General features: G+C 36.1%; 1 protein-coding gene across 4 annotated transcripts in view; it reads left to right on the plus strand.

Annotated features, from left to right (window-relative positions):
* LOC105286860 (serine/threonine-protein kinase tricorner) overlaps positions 1–16,636 on the plus strand; it is a 120,470-nt gene that overhangs the window by 44,081 nt on the left and 59,753 nt on the right. The window contains exon 1 of one of the 4 annotated variants that reach the window (XM_011352115.3): positions 10,837–14,288. The exons of the other annotated variants lie outside the window; for them this stretch is intronic. The gene's annotated coding sequence lies outside the window, so the exon portion shown is untranslated. Of the gene's footprint in view, positions 1–10,836; positions 14,289–16,636 lie in introns of those variants that run through there. 4 annotated transcript variants of the gene reach the window in all.

Consider the following 16,636-nt stretch of genomic DNA (forward strand, 5'->3'; position numbering starts at 1 on the left):
GCTGATTTTTGGGTCAAGGCGAAGCGCTCCGCGTCGCAATGGTGCCCGTTTGCTGGAATCGAGAATAACGAGGTGTTCTCTCCGGGAACGCTATCGATTCCGCGGTATCCCGCGGCAGAGATGATGATTCGCAATGTGATGCTGGCATCACCGCCGCGACACGACGCGATGACATTTCGATCCGGAACGAAAGCATGGAGCAACCTTGATTGCAAAAAATATATAACTTACTATTTGCGTATAAATTCCATTTATTATTTTTTTATTCCATTTATTATTCCATTTATTATTAAACAGGAAAAGATCTTGAAATACACACGATGCGTTAGTGTGCGTTGTTTTTGTTTGCGACAGCGCGCTGTTTCGCAATCTGCGATATTCTACGTCGTAAAAAGAGAAGAAGAGAGCTGTTACTTTGTCGAATAACTCTTCGTGTACCAAATAGTACAGAAATAATGTACGAAAATGTAACTGAGAAATCGAATTTCAAATAATTTAAACAGGAGCTTCGGAAGATCTTGAACTTGGGTAAAGATGAAATTATAAATTTAATGTTTCCCGGATAAATCGCGACATGACATGTGCACCGCTTATTTCTATTTATTACTAGAGCTAATTGCCGTTATTAGTTTCTGCGAAAGCAGCCACTATATTTTCCAAGTTGATTAGTCCCCGGGTAAGATGAACGATACGGTTACGGGTTAACGGGGCTATCCCGTTCCACTTATTCGTTCGCAGCGCAAAGCACTCGTCGAGTTGCGCAACGAGCGCATGCTTGCGCAACGCGCACGCACGCACGCACGTATGCGTAAAACGCGAGAGCAGAATACTCTGACAGTGGCCTCAAATTCAATCAATATTCGCCTAGAATTTTTTTATTCAATCTAGCACGGATATCTGTTCAAACGATATCAATACCTACTCCAATGCTGTTAGCATTGCTGCAGAACTGCGAAGAACTGCTTTCAAACTGCTATCACACTAATACCGACGCATCTGAATGCGCGTGCGATGCGTTATACGCGGAATTGGCACGTATTTTTATGTGTATAATAGGCGGATTTAGTGAGCAACAAGCTTTGCTTGGAGCGCGTTTGCTTTTGTTCATTGATATAAGCATATCGACAAATATGTTTTTTCTTTTTATCTTTTCGTGAAAAAAATCAAATAGGAAAGCATATTTGCTTATTTTCTAATTTGTGTTAATTGTACTTTTATATTACTCTTAATCGCTTATTTAATTGATCGATTAATTTCATTCTTGCGGATTGTATGCTGATGTTTCCTTTCGCGGAAATTGCAGGAGGTCAAAGCAATATATTTGCCGTCAAGTGTCATCACTCCTTGCACGTGCGCTTTTTAATGGGGGTCAGGAACATAACGAGGGCGAGATAATGCCGTAAGACCGGTAACGTTATTAACGGTAACCGTGATAATAACGTAAGATGCGGATATTTCTTTTCCCAGCTGGAATCATGTCCTTTCTTTTTCTTTATCTCTCTCTTGTATGTACTAAAATTATTGTAAATTAGTTAATTTACCGCGTTAATAATTTCAGGGGGATTTTATTTCACGCTTAGGTAATTGTGCATTGAAATTTGCAGCTTACAAATAAAATATTGAAAATCATAAAGTTTAGGATGCACTCGTAAAAAGATTAAATTGTAGTTTCTTTTGGAACCGTATTCACCATATAATATTGTGTCGATATTTAGCAAAATATTGCGAGATCAATGGTAATATTATATTGATTTAACACAAAAAAATTGTAAAGTAATTTGTTCTTTTCAATGATTTAAATATTTTTAGGTTTTACAATATACACATACATAATACATTTTTATTGAAAATGTTAAAATTTTTCGCATCACGTGATTGTTTTTATCGTGCAAATTAAATTGAATGATATTACAGCTTTAGCTTTACGTACCAGCTTTGATCTTTGTCCTTTTACCAACAAAGTGTACCGTTCAACTGATCGCCAGTGTTCAGCGGTAAAAACTGCACAACCGTGAAATCGTGCTCGAGTTCCATTAAAAATTCCGCATGTTTCTTTTTTTCCTGTCGATATTTCGCGATGGGTATTATTGGCCGGTCGACGTACTTCGCCGGATCGAATCGACGGACGTCGGTGAAAAATTACCGCGCCCGCAGTCACACACGTGTGTATTCGATTTCGATATCACGATGACGTTGCTAACTGGCATATCGAATTCACCCGGACGGATACGCGAACGTCGATAATGGAGACTACGTTTCAATTCGCTTTTCCATTACGGCACCAAATTTGAATGCGCGGTGGTCGACATACTTGGCCTACTCGCAATCAATTGCCGCGAGATTACACTCAGCGTCGCGTTAGTACCGTTTGTTCTTCCGATTTGTCGAATCTCTTCTCGATTTTCGGTGATAACGAAGTTGACAACCGTAATGACTACGTACGCACAATCATCCACAATTCTGCCGAAGAAAGGCAGTATTTTGATTACCGGTGGAAATAATAGTTGAGAGTTTGAGAGTTGTTTTTAAAGATGTTTTACATTGGAAGAATTGTTTTCCAATCGTTGACTTTAATTATATTCGAATTGTAATGGACTGTGTATCAGTATGTATTGGGGGGAAAATTTTATCTTCCACGTAATTTTAGCATTGAATACGTTTTGAATTAAAATTTAATCAAACGGCAAATTAATCAGCACGATGGAGGTATAAAATATGTGAGTAATAGTAATAATTATAGTAATTAGTAATAGTAATTAGATTGCTTTAATGAATCGTACTTAAAAGAGGTATGTAAAAAATGGAACGTTATTTCTCACTAATTTAATTTGATGTTATCTTGCTTACTTTGCGTTACGCTTTATATTATTATTGAAAAATTTATACGCTTGGATATCATTATTATTGAAAAATTTCAATTTTTATATGTTAATTACGCAACTTATCGCTTACAACTACAGACGTAAATTATATATCACTTTTTTCTCTGATATTAAAAACATTAACAGATATAATATCAAAAACGTAATATTTCGTTTAGATGGAATCAAAATTTCTTCGAAGTTGCAGTTTATCAGGATGCATACTTTATTGATGTTATTCGTATCGGCATGAATCACATATGCATTTTTAGAGAACATTATCGGATCACACCACTGTAATTTTTCGCGTTCTGGCGGAAGCAGCGAATCGAGAAGAACATTCGTGCTCTTATCTTGGGGCAGTTCAGCCAAATGCGCATTACCGTAGCTTGAAAGCGTAATCTCGAAGACATATATCCGATTCTCGGTTCATTCGATTCTCGGTTCCATTTCCAACTACACGGGAAGACGGGATTTAAATGCGGAAGATCCGCATGCGTGAAATATTCTCGACTAAACCCACGAAAATGACACGTGTACGTAACCCGGTTGTCTTATTTCACACTATGTTGACGCTTTAATTCTGTTATAGCAGCAATAATAATTGCACGACCCGTGAACTACTTTTGCGAGTCTATTATTCTCATCGGGGTTACGCTGCGCTATTTTAGCAGCTGCTACGACTGAACTCAATCCGATATCGAAATCGCGTATTCTCGTCGAAATTTTTCAGGTCAGAAAGTGATATCTCTTCGTGTGTTACATGACATATAAAATTATCACTAGAATTTCGCCTCGTGCTTTAATACGAATTCGGCTAAAACAAGCTTGATGAAATATTCTCACTCATATTCCGCGTAAAATGCTGATGCCAAAAGCAAACCGTCAAGGAGTGTGCCCGAAGGCAATCGCGATAGTTCTGGGACACCGTCGGCGCGTAATGCAACTTTTCGCGTCATAGTATATCATTATCTCGGTCAAGGGAACGCTTTCAAGTACTCGTGTGCTCGGAGAGTGTCAGGTTTATTAGTGCGATAAAAAGCCAGGCCGAATTTTCCAGTTTTGTCGTTCCGAACGGCGTCGCCATTCGGCGTGACGCCAACCTTGACTCCGCAGGACCAGCATTGCTAACCGGGATGGTGGTGCGTGTCCTGGCCACCACCAAAGTGGGTCATCGGGTCGACAATCTCGACCCGCTATCATACTTATTTCACGAGCGTGTTTCGCGCACGTGTGTTATGGCGGGATTATTGTTATTACCTCTCGTGTGCGAAGTGCACGGCTCTTGGCCAATAAAAAGCTCTTCGTGGTCTCTCGAAATCGACCGGACAGCTCGTGCACACGGGTGTCCCTCGCGTTTGCACTTCCTTAAACCTCCATTAAGAACAATTGTTCAGAAGGTAACCATTAAAGACAAGTATAGGGTTTGACATGAAATTCCCTGCTAGGAAAAAACGAGTTTTTTTTTAAATTAAAAGTAAAGATGGTTATAGTGTGAAATCTTATTTTCTGTTCCATTTTATAAATGGAGTTTTATTGGTATGCATTCTAAATTTAGCTGGAATGTTATTTCAGATCGTATATTGAAAAATTCCTGAAAGACACATAAAATTGTATATTACGAGAAATTGATAGGCTTCAAATCAGATAGAGAATCCGTAAACGAGAGGAAATGCCGCGGGACAGTGTGTAATAGCAGGTCATCCTGCCGGATGCCTGTAACGGCGCTTTATTGGCTCGTATAAAATTCGTCGATCGAGTGGACCCGGATCGTAATAAACGTGTTAACGATTTCATTATCTATTTTCGAAAATGCACCATCGCAAGCATGCCTTTAACGAGACATACGACGTCACTGTTCTCATCATGTCGCAACTTGTTTGGATGGATCCATCAACGTCAATTTATTCTTATTTGTGTCCTCGCCCACGTCTGTTAATTATCTTGCTTTACGACATCATTAGCCTTTGGAAACCTGATATATTTTTTCAGGATACCCATGCATAGGCAAATTATTTCCGTATCGTGTATTACGTTACTGCATGTTTTATCATAATTTTCTTTTGTTGCGACTGTTTCTTGAGCGAAATTTTGTGATTACGCCAAAGCCTTGGCAGAATTGCCGCGCAGTTTCGGTGACTAATTAATTATGCCCAGCATTCGTGCGGTCGTAACTGTCGCACTTAACGTAATTACGTCGCTGTACAATGTCATTACTTGATTTTCATCAGTTTTTTAGTGCACGATTGACCTCGAGAGTGCCCCGCAAGGTTCGTCGACTTTCTAGAGGATAAATGTTGCATACATGGTCGTACATTCGTCATTGTAGGCAGCGATATCGCTTGCGTCATAAAGCTCTTTGAGTGTTACGTAGATGCGAGAGTGCGCAGCCAGAGCCACACACTTCGCGGAACCACATTTAGCACCTTCCTATGTAATGGGTCCGTTCTTAGCGGTTCTTAAGTGCGGCGGTTAATCTCGCGGTGCTCGCTCTGCTCTTCGACGATATATCGGCGCCGCCTTCTAATTCATCCCTGTTATCACGCTGCAATTTGTTAAAAAGCGTAATTGCGCTGTGATATTTACGACCGCAGGAACATGAAACTCTTTCTCGTAATGTTCGCCAGAATGAAAAAGCTGTATTTATACAGGGTGGGGCAATAATTATTACCACCTTAAATATCTTCTAATTTATAAGGTCCAGAGGAAAATTTATATAATCAAAATTATACGCTACGAAGGGGGCTAACATATGGCGATAATAATTTTTGTCCTGGTGGAGGCGCTTCGAAGATATCAAGGTCACCTTCATTCTTTTTAATGGGTTCGGTATGTTTTTTTTCCATAATTTTATAGAGGAGCTTAAAACAAGTACGGAACTCATGACACAAAATTATTGAACAAGATTAAATGTAAATGAAAACGATAAAAAATACATTTTTATATTAAATGAAATTTACGGTTAAAAGATGTACGAAATGACGCTTTATTTGTATGTTTTGTCGGAATGTTTTGATTTTGACATTCCTCATAAATGAGGATCAACTTGTTCTTCAAACGGATACATCGATGAAAATAAATAGTGACGTAAACTTATTTCAATGAAAACAAAGACCCTTTAAAGGCCATTTTAATAAGTTCACAGGATAAGATAAACATAAAAAGTAGTATCGATAGATAAGTCAATCGTGCAAGATGTATTCATTTGAAGAACAAGTCGACATGATAGAGAATGATCTCATTTATGGAGAATGTCAAAAAAATTCAGTGAGAGCGCAAAATTTATACGCTGAACGATATCCTAATCGCACTCAGCCTTCGCGTCGAACATTTAAAAATGTGTGTGATAAACTTAGACAAACCGGTAGCTTAAATACACGTAAAAGTGAGCGTGAAAAGCGAAAAACTAATGAAGGGAATGAAATTAGAGTTCTCACAATGGTGGCTCAAAATCCGCACATTAGTTCGCGACAAATTGAATGAGAATCTGGTATTAATCGGAGGAGTGTACTCCGCATCTTGCATCATTAACAAATTCCATCCATATCACCTCAGCCTTCACCAAGCATTACATGGAATGGACTTTGTAAATCGTGTTGAATTTTGCCAATGGGCTCAACAATAGATTCAAATCAATGACTCATTTTTTGATACAGTGTTATTTACTGATGAGGCAACATTTACTAATCACGGGAATGTTAATTTACATAATATGCATTTCTGGGCAGTGGAAAATCCTCATTGGCTGCGGCAGATTGAACACCAGAGACAATGGTCTTTGAATGTATGGTGTGGTATCATAGATAACAAAATATTGGTCCTTATTTTATCGACGGACATCTAAATGGCAACAGCTACGCCAATTTTCTAGAGCATAACTTACGTCACGTAATAAAATAACATAGTTTCATTTAAAAAAATGTATTTTTTATCGTTTTCATTTACATTTAATCTTGTTCAATAATTTTGTGTCATGAGTTCCGTACTTGTTTTAAGCTCCTCTATAAAATTATGGAAAAAAAACATACCGAACCCATTAAAAAAATGAAGGTGACCTTGATATCTTCGAAGCGCCTCCACCAGGACAAAAATTATTATCGCCATATGTTAGCCCCCTCGTACCGTATAATTTTGATTACATAAATTTTCCTCTGGACCTTATAAATTAGAAGATATTTAAGGTGGTAATAGTTATTGCCCCACCCTGTATTGTAATTGCAGTCCCGTTGAGTAAACTGATCAACGTTTTTAAATAAGTAGGAAGCAAGAGGCAATGTTATGTTTACATATATTTAATTTTTATTTATACATGTTATATTACATAGTACATTTGTTATAATTTATTTTATAACAAAAGAATGTTGAGACTTTAATTTTCGTAGATATGCGTAATAAGAGTTTGCAATTTCCTCTTAATGTACAATTATATGAAATATATTTGAAAGAAGATACGTGCATTAATTTTTGAAGACATTGGAGATGCTTGCTCCACCTGGAGTAACCATTGCTGTATCTTTTGCGAGAATCTTCCCGCAGTACGGGCACGATCAATAGATAGTTAGGTCTGCGGTAGAAGACAGACGAGAGGAAGATATCCCATTGCTATAGAGAAATCCATCGATCATTCCTAGTTCTCGACAGTTAGGCTAACCCTGATGCACGTACTTGATTACGTTGCACGTAGAATACGCCAGCACGAATTTAGCGGAATTACACTTAAGTACGATCGGCTAAGTAAGATCGAAGTTTCTCTTATGCGGATCTTCATGTGAGAGTCATCATTTACGGAAATGCAATCTTCAACAGAGCGTTGCTAGTTAAACCTGAGACAATTATTATTATTTCTGATAAGCTAGCTGGAATTATACGTCGGTGTTTTTAATAATATGGGTCGTTACATATATTCGTGATTAAAAACACTAAGTAAACGAGACGAATAGTTACAACCTCAATATAATGATAAATTTTCTTCCAAGAAAATATCCTTGGCCGCGACAACGAAAGTACTTTGTTATACGTGATTTGATCTATTTTAATATAAAAGAAATCCAATAAAGAAAATAGAACCTCTCTCTCTCATTCGTTGGAGATTATCGATCTTTGTAAATCACGCAACAAAGTCAAGCATCTACGATAAAAGCAGCCGCAACGTATTCTCACACAATCTAGAAAACTCTAGAAAAAGAACGTTTGCTTTTACGTAGCATTCTGTATCTCGCCAAGCTACGTCTACGTAGCACGCGGCTATTTCTTTCACGTGTTTTCGCGCGTTCGATTCCGCAGATAACGCGGTCGGCGTGCGGTTTATCTTATCGTTCCGAAGCAGCGACGGTTTATTTTCCTGCAGATTTGATCGGGGCAACGCGTTTTTCCGCAACGTGCAACGTAAGTTACAATGCTGTTTATTTCATCGATCGCCCTGCGTTTACTCTACGGCCATGGGCCTTTGTATTTTTATGCATCGCTCTCGGCCTGGACAGAGTAACGCAAGTTCGACGCGCATGCCTCTCTCTTTCGCTTTAAATATCCGCTAGCTTGCGCTGATTTTTTCGATATCGCCGAATATTTTTATTTCAAGTATCCTCTCTCCCCGCGAACCTCTTCTGAATGAGGGTCGCTCGCTTTAGCAGGTTTGTTGTTGTACACGCCCCATTTCTTTTTAATTCGGAACGCTGAGCATCACATAATTTTAATCGGTATAAAAAGGTACATTTATCAAAATGAAAGAGGAATTGAAAAGTGGAAAAATAATTTTATTAATTTCAAAAAATAAGTTGTTTATTGTTATTTCACACGTCATATTAGGCACTTTGAACTGCTCCGTCATCCATGTGTATATGACGTATGAATTTCCGCATGAGCGATAGCAATTTTAATAATTTAAATCAGAATTGTTTTATCAACTATTTATTAATTATTTATAAAGGTATTGAATGAAAATAAAATATTATTTGTATATATATATATATATATATATATATATATAAAATACATATGTATATTAATGCAAGAAGCAAGATTAACATTATCATAAGCTTATGCTCGAAACTATCCGGACAGTCTATTGAGAAAAAATTACAAGAGGCGAGAGGATTCAGCTCTATTCACGCTGTGTTATTTGCAGCTTGTCGAAACGCAAAAAGTAGGAGGTGCGTGTACTCTAGTTGCGCGTATCTAGTTTACCTAGACGTGAGACCCTGACGGCGTGCGCGACTATGGTATACCAGTAAAACCAGACCCGACAGGCATGGCTTGCCATTGAGAGCGCGGATATTGTTTCGCCGTCATCGTCATCGTCATCGTCGTCGTCATCGTCGTCGTCGTTGTGATGTCCGTGTGTCACCTCGGAGAACGCCTCGTTTCCACGACGTACAAGGATATCGCGTGGGTGCTTGTCTCCCGAGAGTTGGGTTACCGATTAACCGCTCCAATTTTGCCGGCTCAACCAACTGCGATTAAACAACGGCTGACGTAGCGTGTGCTAGTCTTCTAATTATTATTCGCTAGTTGCGAACGCACCTCCGTCGAATAGCAAGCTCAAGCTTTTTCATGCACTTGAATTCCGAGTGAAATGTTGCTTGTTGGGTTTTATTATGGTCGATAAGTATAGGTGAGGGCGATGCGTGATACGTCGATGAGAATTATCTGCTTATTGCAATCTTATTGATTGACAGAGAAAATGATTAGCTCCAGATCTTGTCTCGCGAAATCGTGACGCTTGTAATGCTAAACGGCGACTCGGAGGAAATATATTAATGGTATTATTACTTTCCATTTCATGACGGCTATTTATAAGTTTATTAGTCACAAGTTGCAAAAGAGAGAGAGAGAGAGAGAGAGAGAGCGAGAAAGAATGTAACGAGTCACTTAACACTTAAGCACAGTTAACTCGATTCTCTCTGCCGGTCTATATTACATCTCGTCTCTGATAGGTCTCGGGAGGAAGGACAGAAGATCCTTAAACGAAATTAATTAATCTGTCGAATTTTGCAAACACTATTGGACATTTAAAATCTTCCTATTTCATGTTACTCTCTTTTAATAATATTTATCAATATTAAAACTATTGGTTTTTAGTAAAATTTATAAGATAAAAAGAAAATAATACGACTGTTTAATGACTGTACCAAGAAACAGATGGTTAATATTTAAAGGAATATTAAATATGTGGAATAAATAATCCGAGTTTTTTTAAATCTGAATTTTTGCAATTAAAATGAATTTCAAAAGACAAGTGTTTCGAAAAATTAATATTAGATAATATTATTATAGCACATAATTCATTTAACGGGTAACATTTTGGATACAGACATCATGGATAAATGTGGATTTTCAGTTCTCTCACAAAGAGGTTTTTCATTCGATGCGGCTGAAGAAGTCAGCACTGTGTCTCGTCGTCGCATTGTCTCGGTGCCGCGTCGTCGAAAGATAACGAGAATAATCGACATTTATTTGTGTCATCGGTCGACTCCTTCGTATTGCGAATCATATGCTAGAGCACGTACGAGAGCCGACCACAATCTTTTTTGCCGATTATGCACACGTACGAGTGTGCACGTACACACGTACAAATTCACTCCATAGCATTCTACGCGCGCTTGCACCTCTGATTCATACGTGGGTTTTATTTATGCATGCGTATAAGATACGTATAAAAAAGTGTCCTGGAATTACCGCCTTCTACTTATGAGCTTTTAAACTTGACATCAATTTTGATGCATATTAAAGACAGATATAGTTATTAATTTCATTTATCAGTTCTTTAATACTTTATTCAATTATTTATTGAGTTTATTTGCGCTTCATTTATCACTTTAATTTATTCATTTTTAGCGGACTCATAAATATTAAAAATGTAGAATCTTTACTGGTTGAAGTTAATTAATCAATAATTTTTAAGTTTTGACATTATTATCAACTTTTTTTTATTTTTAATGAATTATGTTTGTCTAACGAAATTCAACGTTAGATTTTGTTTGCGAAAAGAGTTTGTCAAAAAAGTTTTGTTCGCCACTTGTAAAAACATTCTGGCTATCTATTAAAATGTGATTACAATAAAATTGATTTAAAATTGCAACTCCGAAATACACTTTCAATTGATTTGTGCTTTTTGAGCTTGAGCTTTCAAGAATCGGTAATTCGTCTACAATAGTTCACGCTTCAGTTGCTTATAATTCAGACGACTATTGAGACTTCATATTGAGATCATCATCCTCTTCTTGTCTTCAGCACTTGAGAGGAATGGCGATGGTTCTGGGACACCCTGTGTGTGTGTACGTGTACTGCTCATACTTTCGTGCAAGGTACAGTTAGTCACACACGCGTGCAACTTTATATCGATGGCGTCACCGCGGCCGCCGATTGGGGCCAAGCGAACTGAACTCATTGTCAGCGATGTCGTTGGTTCGCCCCTTCGCCACGCGGCAGCGAATTAATAATTGTTATTTTTTGCCCTCGACCGTCGTCAGCAACGGGCTAGTTAGTAGGAAGTGTCTCATCGAACGCGATTTGTCGAGATGACGTGTGTCGCTTCTAATTGATTTTAAGCGACATTAAATTAAATTCAGCTGTCAAATGATTATATTTCTGTGATCTGATGAAGCAGTGTGAACACATTTCTCCAAAAGTGTCGGATATAACCATTATCACCAATTCTGAATAATTATGTAGTTATAAATAAGTGTATGTATAAACTGTGCTTATATTTTATCGAAATCGCAGCATTACTGAAAATTAGCAAATATTTGTCAATTTGGCAATTCGCCAAAATTTGTCAATCAATAAAATTTATTAATACTAATTTTCTCTGGGCAACTTCTGAATTGTATGTTATGAATTGTATGTTTAAATTTTTTTATTTAAAGAATTATTACTCGATAAGGCATATTCAAAAATATGAGGATTATTAATTTAACATTAACATTTGAGGATCATTAGTTTAACATTGACATCCATTTATATCCATTAATATCTATTACTTCTGTTTATCATTTAATATTACTTCAATATTGAATTATTATGAATATATTAGTGGTAATTGCCATTCAATGACCAGATGTTGTGGAATTAGTGTTTTTTAATTAGTGATTCTGCTGGAATGCAACTTTGAGATGTCAATCGTGTGTTTCACTTTAATGCACTCCAGTAATCAAGAGGGCTAGGTTTAGGTCGTCGTAGAAAAACGATCCTCTCGTTGTCTGAGCGAAAAGTTAAGCAAGCGCGAGTTTATCTGAGAGTGGGTCTCCGTTGCGCGTAGCACAAATTTCGTCCTGATGGCGCTCATTCCGGCACTCTGCTTCCGGTTAACGATCCGACCGCGCTGCTGGTACCGTGCCAGGAAAAGCGAAATAAATGTCTCAGTAATTTCGAAATCTTCCACCGACCTTACTGTGCGATCTATATAATTCACCTGAAGAGATAAAGATCATTCAAAAACAATGATGTGATTATCGGTGTGAATGTATCATTGTCAACGTCTGCAAAAAATCGCGATTTATCGATTGTTTCGTCGTGCAAATATGCATTCGTTTTTATCAGTAAAAACAATACAAATTTTCGATTAACGATTTCACAAGATTTCACATCGATATTTTATTTCAATTTTGTGACGCGGAGATAGGAAACAGCATTTAATAAATCTTTTTATTTTTATCTGTGCATGATTATCTGAGTAATAAATTGAGCATTTTATATTCTCTCTATTCGCTGTTTTTTTTTAATTATATCTATTTGTATGAAGACTTTGAATAAACATTATGTGTTAACACAAATTTATGAACAAATAATATTTCTATAAATTGGTTATTTAATAATCATTGATAATGATACTAATTACTTAATAATAATTGATAATAATACTAATCAACTTAGTATTCTAAATTACTATTCTAAAAATTGTTTCTCTGATAAAAATAGCAACCTTGTCGAAACATTATTTCTTTATTATATTTCTTTATTGTAGGATCAATAATAAATCACTAAAATTCCTTACACAAACAAGTGTTATTGATTAATTATCCTGATGTTCAGATTTATTTGATCAGTGTGCAAATAAAAGAGAATAAAGAGGGAATAATACCTTATTTCCGGAATGTATTAGCGAAACCGTTGCAGAACCGTTAATCATATTCCTATCATACAACTCAGATAATGAGAAATCTGTGAAAGCTACTTGAAAAATTTATCGTATCTTGAACACTCAAAATTGGAGCTAATACTCATATTTTTTTTCAATGTCAATTTCAATGGCAATTAATAAGGAAAATTTCCTTGTTCTAATCATGTACTTTTCTCGATATTTCCGATCATAATTTACAAATAATATAAAATAGAATTAGATTAGATTAAAACAGAATGAAATTATAATACATCTGCATTAAGTTAAATCGAAATTCAATGAAATTAGACAAAGATCAATCCGCGGTTTGCTCTCAATCGCTTCACACTAGCTTCACAGCCGCGTTTTTTTCACAGAGGACTGTCAGTATGTGTGTCAGTATCACACCGGCTACTTCCGTCTTTTGGAATATGTGTATCTTAAATATGTGCGCGAATTTTTTCTGTGTGTGCTTCCACATACCGTGCGCCCGAGTGCGAATCACAGACACTATCACTCCCATTTACGCACGTGCGTACGTGGCGCACCTGTGGGCGCATTCAAGATACACATGTATACTTACATATACATACGTGCACGCATATACAATCACATACTTACATCCATTTCCTGCTCGTAAAGGCGAAGTCGTGCGTGGGCACAGAAGTCGTCCCCCTATCCTGCCACACACACGGATTCTCCACTCGCACTCGCTAGTGTCAGTCAGTCAGTCAGTCAGTCAGTCAGCTCGAGCACGCGCGACCGGTTCGTAACTTGGCTCTTGATACACGCGCACGGATCGCGCCGATTAATATCGGGCGTCGAGAGAGAGCGGTGTAATCTCTCGGCAAGCTTGGATTTCCACATACGATACAGCGATATGCGAAAGTAACGCGATCCCGGAATAGTTCGCTCGCAATCGAGCAATTAGCGCAAAGTGTGCTTTTCCGTTAGTTGCAACTGTGATAATGGAATGTACCAAAATGTCGAAACTCGTTGAGAATTCATGACTTCAAGTATTCAGTTTCTAAGTGCAGATCTTGAGAGAGTGACTTGCGAACGCGGTGTCGTCGTGAATTCGACGCGAGAATTCCAAGTCCCTTTGGGGAAGTCTCCGACTAGTGTCCCAGTTGCGAAATAAACGATAACGTCGATTGAAGCGGTTCCAACTTGGCGCAACAGTGCCAAATAAAGTACGAAAGACAGTGCGAAAGTTGTACCGATTTAGAATGTGAAAGATACGATACGCTCCGTTGGTAGAAATTCGGAAATCGATCAGATATCTTTCTCGGACCGCAACGAGTCTTTGACACAAGTATTTTGAGCAAAAAGTAAATTTTGTTGAAAAAAGAATAACATTCTGAATACAAATTCTCCAAATTCTGTCGAAATATATTTATAATATTTGTTCGTTTAATAACTGATATTAATTGATGACAGTACTAGTTGGCTTCTGAAAAGTCTGGATATCTGCATATCGTTATCCTGATTTATTGTAGTTGGATATCCGATTGTAAACTAAAATATTCGAAAATTGACGGTGCTCTTGGAAGGAAATGTTTAATGAAAAGAAATTCTTATTAAACGTACAAAAAAATTAATTCGAGGCCTTTACCTTTAAGCAATCATAACTTTTTTCATTTGTTATTTTATTAATGTTCAATATAATATTTAGATTTCGAGATAGACTAAAGTAACTGAAAAGAATTTCATTATTAATATTATCATGAACATAATTTGTATTACTGTAATAACAGAATTATTACTACAATATAATATTAGCTATTTTGTAATATCGGATGTGTAGGATAGATATTGGTAGATTGCGATATATTGCAGGCATTACAAACTTCGATTATCACTATTCAAGCAAGTTTATTGACACATGTCGGAAAATTATCGTGCACTTGACATTGTGCTATATTAGTCACATAAACTAATATTGAAAAGTAAGGCCGACATATTCAACCGATTTAAAACTTGATTATTATTATTGCCAATAATTTTCCGTGTGCATGTTTCATCATGATATCATCTATTAATATTTCCTTGTCACGTGTTCGTCCTCTAGCGAATTGTACGAAAAAGATAAAAAAGCCAATTTTTACTTTGGAAATATTGCATCAGAGGAAAGAACAATATTGCGCAATATGTATATTCACTTTCAGTCATTTATATTCCATTAATCACGACACTTTTCATGCAACAAAATTTTACATCCTTTATAAAGAAGCAAAAAAATGATGTAGCTAATAACATATATGTATATGTTATATAATATTGGATGTTATAGTAAAGTTAAGTTGAAGTCTATCTTACACCTTTTTATCATTGATCTCGCAATCTTGCGGTGCCTTGACATCTGAAATTCTGTGACATTTAAATGTCTATCATGTGAAATGCTTTGGAAATTAGATGGACACTACCGAAATCCGGTTTTATAAATTGCATCGATTCTAATTTAATGTTGAGTTTACACAAATAGCGAAGAGGCGAACTTGTTCTGTGACTTATGTATATTTATAATCAACAATTTTATTATCCAATATTACCAAATTTATTGCAATTTCTTAGTAATTTGTGTTTATATATAATCTCTATAGATTTATCTCCATTTATATCTGTATATTTTTATATTAATTAAATAAACACATTAAAGCATTTAGATAAAATAAATTTAAATAAAATAAAGCTGCAATCTAGTGAGATAATTACAAAACTTAAAATTAAAATTTTATTCGATACTTACCTAAAGCTAATCAGAAAAAGAAACTTAAATATTTGCGAATTATTTGCGAAAATTGGAAATAAAATGATAAAAACTCACTTAATTGTCATGCTTGTCTCGAAATTATAAGTCATTTTTGTATTAAACAATAGATTACGTTAATCTGTATATAAAAATTCTGGTTTCATATCCTTCACCAAGAAAAACTTATCAATATTGAAATTTTTATATAAATAAATTCATACTTTGAAAGAGGAAATTGCAATAAAAACAAAGATCAAAGGATTAAAAGTATTTATAGTTTTATCATGTACAAAATAGCGAAAATTATAACATTGCTGATAGCAACTAGTAATTGCGCGAGTTAGCACGCTTGTTTTCTGGGAAATATGTCGTAAAAATTACACGTATGACATTCGATAACGATAGATAGGAGGAAATACTTTTTCAAGATAAATGCATTAACATTACTTTTTGTATTTGCCGAGTCACGGACAAAACGATAATCGTTTCCGCAGTGCGGCGATAGTGTGCGTTTATCGCGATATGCAACGCGTATTCGCGTAGCACACCTGTACTTTTCTTTGTATTTGCTTTTTCTTGCCGACATTTGAATGAATTTCCATTAAAAATAAATAACTTAGCGTCCGAGTACAAAACTAACACAAAGTAAAATTACAGCATTTCTGAATGAATAATAATAATTCTTAATATTTCCTTATCTTTTACTTCTTGATATCGAAAATAATTAATTTTATATTCAGGCTTTTAATGCTACAACTTAATAAGTACCATATGTAAATATAGTGCATAAATAAACACTAACATTTAAATGAAGTACATGTTAATTAATTTTGCGATAAACGATTTCCGGTTATGCTATATATTGGGTTGTTCGGAAAGTAATTTCGTTTTTCACAAAGCGATGTCGTTAGTCGCGTTCCTCGATAC

This window comes from Ooceraea biroi, chromosome 1 (genome assembly GCF_003672135.1).
Source record: "Ooceraea biroi isolate clonal line C1 chromosome 1, Obir_v5.4, whole genome shotgun sequence".
NCBI lineage: Eukaryota > Metazoa > Arthropoda > Insecta > Hymenoptera > Formicidae > Ooceraea > Ooceraea biroi.